The sequence below is a fragment of the Alosa pseudoharengus genome, unplaced genomic scaffold, assembly GCF_046254945.1.
Source record: "Alosa pseudoharengus isolate Yale_2024_CS ecotype anadromous, Long Island Sound unplaced genomic scaffold, YU_APseudo_1.1 YU_APseudo_1.1_scf_22, whole genome shotgun sequence".
In the NCBI taxonomy this organism is placed as follows: Eukaryota; Metazoa; Chordata; class Actinopteri; order Clupeiformes; family Clupeidae; genus Alosa; species Alosa pseudoharengus.
Window position 1 is genome coordinate 30,570,370 of NW_027468680.1, and position 4,805 is coordinate 30,575,174.

Genomic DNA, 4,805 nt, shown 5'->3' on the forward strand with positions numbered 1-4,805 from the left:
ATTAGTGATATCTGTTAATACCTTGAGAGGTCCTTAGGCCGACACATGCCAACATGTGACGTCAACATAATTGATTCGACCGCCATATTGGATTTCACCAAAAACATTTAAAAGGCATCAAAGGTCACAAAGTTTCTCTGATTTTCATGAAACTTGACGCAGATGATCGGCAGACCATGACTCATAAACGCATTGCTTTTTGGAGATATATTCAAAACCGGTTGCCTGTGACGACCAATCACGTTTGGCGGCAAAGCCGCCAAACAGGAAGTGAAGTGATCTCAGCAAGGCTTTCGCGTATCAACACCAAACTCAGTACAGGGTCTCAGGACCCAATTAGGAGGAGGCTCAATACATTTGATGACTTTTGACCTATAGGTGGCGCTATAATCACAAGAAGTGGGCTCATATTTCAGCAATGCTTTCACATATTGAAACCAAACTTAGTATATGGACTTGGGACCTCATCCTGAGGACAGACAATAATTTTAGCAACCTTTGACCAGTAGGGGTGCTATAATTTGCAAAACTTTCTCGTATCAACAGCAAACTTGATATGTGGACTTGTGACTACAACCTGAGGACGCACAATAAATTTGGTGACTTTTGACCACTAGGGGTGCTATAATTATCAACACTTTCTCGTATAGACACCAAACTTGGTATGTGGACTTGTGACAACATCCTGAGGATGCACAATCAATTTTGCGACCTTTGACCACTAGGGGTGCTATAATTTGCGACACTTTCTCGTATCGACACCAATCTTACAAGGATTCGGGACCACATCCTGAAGACGCTCAATATATTTAGTGACATTTGACCACTAGAGGCACTATAATTATCAACACCTTCTCGTATCGACACCAAACTTGGTATGTGGACTTGTGACTACAACCTGAGGACGCACAATACATTTGGTGATGTTTGAGGCATGCGTATGTGTGGGGGGCTATTAGGGTGTGTGGGAAAGGAGGTTTATCTGTGTATGTGTGTGTGTGGGATGGGGGGTTAATTGGGTGTGTGTATAATGTAACAACATTGGGTTGCCATGACAACTCCTGCTCAACTGCTTGGCCCCCACATTGCTGCTTGCAGCTATATTTAAGTATGTTTTCTTACAGAACAGGACAGCATTAGAATAGTCTGTTTTTGATACTCTAAGTATGAAAAGACAAATTAAGTACTGTATGATAAAGTGGACAACTACCTGTCACCAACTCTGAATAGTCAACCATTATTCAAGACACCATTTTGACCTACATAGAATACAAGACCTACTTTTCATTCTACTAACAGTAATCCTTTAAATAATGTCCTAAATATCCAAAATGCAAAGAGAATGTAGAAATGCTGGTGACCAGATTCTGACATCTCACCCATCTCATGAGCAACTCTTTGTATATATATATATATAAACTCTTTGTATATATATATATATATATATATATATATATATATAAATACCCACTGCACAATAGAAACAGTAGAAGATAAAAAAATACTAAAAATACTAAAAAAACTAAATCAAATATCCACATAGTGTGCTTAAGGATGATCAAGTATGAGGCGCTTGCAGTAATAGGGCAGGGACTAAACCTGTAGTTCCGTATGCATGGTAAGGTGCTCTATGAGAGTGAGTGTCATGGTGATGGTGCAAATAAGTAAGTCCAACAGTGCAAGAATAAAGTCTAGAGACCAGCATAAAATAAATATGGACATACAAGAGAATAATGTAGACAAGTAATATAAAAACTATATCAGTGCAAGAATAGGTTGAAGTAATAGGGTTACAGTATTAAATAAAAAGTATTAAGTGCGGCCACAATCCAGGCTGTGGGAGGGAGGGAGGGGATATACATTATGTGCTAATATACTGTAGCATGTAAACAGTGTAACAGTAAAACAGTAGGCTAGTGGACAGTACGTACACAATCATGGAGAAGGTGGAGAGGCAGACAGGCTATGCAGAGAAGTCTATCTCTCCTCTACCCTTAAGTGAAGCATTGAACAGTTCAATGGCCCTGGGGACAAATTACTTCCTCGGTCTGTCAGTTGTGCATGACAGTGAGCTAAGTCTCTAGCTGATCAAGCTCTTCTGCTTTGTAATAGTGCTGTGGAGTGGATGACATTAATTGTCCAAGATGTTGATCAGTTTGTTCAGGGTCCTTTTGTCTGATATTGAAGTGATGCACTCCAGTTCGGCTCCCACGACAGAGCCAGCTTTCCTTACCAGCCTGTCTAGTCGCCAAGCATCCTTCTTCTTTGTGCTTCCTCCCCTGCATACCACAGCATAGAAGAGGACACTGGCAACAACAGACTGGTAAAACATCCTGAGGAGTTTACTGCAGACTTTGAAGGACCACAACCTCCTCAGGAAGTACAGCCTGCTCTGCCCTTTCTTGTAGAGTGCTTCAGTATTGGCTGACCAGTCCAGTTTATTGTCCAGGTGTAAGCCCAGATACTCGTAGGTGTTTACCTCCTCCACATTGACCCCATCAATGGAGACTGGTAGCAGAGCAGGCTTAGACCTGCGGAAATCCACCACCATCATTGAGTTGAAGGTGGTTGAGTTTGCACCATTGCACAAAGTCCTCCACCAGGCTCCTGCACTCCTCCTCTTGCTCGTCCCTGATACACCCCACAATTGCAGTATCGTCAGAGAACTTCTGCATGTGGCATGACTCAGTGTTGTAGCAAAAGTCAGATGTGTACAGGATGAACAGGACTGGAGAGAGCACAGTTCCCTGTGGAGCGCCGGTGCTGCTGATCAGTGTCAGAGAGACAGTTCTTTCAGTCTGACGAACTGTGGCCACTCGGTCAGGTAATCAGATAATAGATAATAGAAGTCAGATAATAGAAGGTATGCAACATTAGTCTGTCAAAAAATGATCTGATAATAAGATGTTATTTTACAAGCCAATTTATAACCCTATAATTAGACTGGGGAATAAAACGGTCCATTTTAGGAGATATCTAGTGCCCCCTTATGGTGTTTTGACATCCATATTAATTGCCAATGACTATTCACAATACACTCCAGCTTCTACCTGAATCTCTGACTCAAATTGGTAACATAACGTTATGCTGTGAGTGTCAAGCAACCCATTGCTATTTTGAAAGTTTCCTCTACTGTCATAATCATAGCACTTCAGCCTAGACACAAAGGGCTATATTTTAACGGTCTGAAACGGGAGTATCTTTGCGCAAAACGCAAGTCACTTTGTGGGCGGATCTTGGCCGCTGATGCTATTTTACCGGCGGGATATTTGACTGTTGCGCCCGACGCAAATCTAAAATGGGGTGGTCTGAAGTAGCTACATTAATCATGAGTGTGGTTTGGGCGTAACGTGCAATTAACCAATCAGAGCGTCATCTCACATTCCCTTTAACAACAGGGCGTGGGACGCATGATAGAGCCCAAAGTGTCAAAGTGTTAGGAAAGTCTTACGCACCACGACAGAAGTCTCAAGTGAACACTACATATCTGGTTTACAAAAGCAACACCATAAGCTGCATTATTCTGCACATTCTTGTCCTAACCAACAACAACAACACGTTACCATTTGTCGGTCCCAGTGTTGACCACTGAATTTGTGTCCCAGGTTTCAGTGGTCTTGTCAAGGAAAGTAACATAAAGCATAAAGGAAGGATGAATCCTAATTTAATATTGTAATACAGTGTACAGTCGAGGTCACTGGAGAGTCCAGTCACTGGTTAATCAGTATTCCTGGCTACATTTACATTTGGCAAATGCTTTTTTCCAAAGCGACCTACAGCAATGGAATAACATTGAAGCTACATAGTTACAGCGACAGCAATAGAATAACATTTAAGCTACAGTGAAGAGACCATATCGAGGAATTACCACTGCATCTGTCAGTAGTACTAAAGGATAGAAGTGTCTGTATTTTAAGTACTACAGTAGTCAAAGTGTGAGGAGAAGTGGTAGAAGAGGAGGTAGGCCTAGAGGAGGGAAGAGAGGGAGTATGTGTTGGGTTACAGTAGGTATGGTCTGATTGCCCAGGTGAAAAAAAATCTATTAAAAATATACTTTTTAAAAGTGTACTAAGTACAGTGCGTACTTTTTTCGTCAAATCCAAGTGTAGTTAAGTGTATTCAATTATGTATTAAGTTCAACTTAAAATCTATTGGCTTTTTTGCTGTACCCTACCCTTGGGTGAACTTGTGATTTGATAGTCTCTTGAACAATGTGTTTGCTTGACCGTTTTATTGTGAGCCCTATGTGTTTAGCTTGGTTTATTGATGGCTAGTGGGGGTTTAGCGTAGCAGTCACTTGCTACCGAAGCTGCAGGGGGAGCTATGTCGTGAAAAATGTGAGCCCAAATCAGGCGAAAACCCAGAAACAGCGAAGGAATAACCAGACCTGCATAGGGCTTCTTTAAAAGGCATTACAGTATAACTAATAATAGTGTAGTGGTGTATTTTGAATACACTCTTATCATCCTCATTTCTATTCATTTGGCATGCTTCTGTAATATTTTAAATTAACTTCAAATGTACTTCCTGACTACAATAAGTGCCTTGAAAGTTTGCAGTTATGTTAATAAAAGTATAGTCTTAAGATAAGTATATTGCAATTTATGTATAATATTAGTGTGATTTAAAATTGTACTATTAGTACTCTCCTACCTATTCTGTTACATGAGAAATTACACTTTGATTATGAGAAAAACATTTTATTTACATGAATGAAAACAAAACATAATATTCATCCATAACAAAAGTAAAAAAAAATTCTGAAAGTTATGGATCTCTTGAGCATATCTTTTCAAGATCTTTTT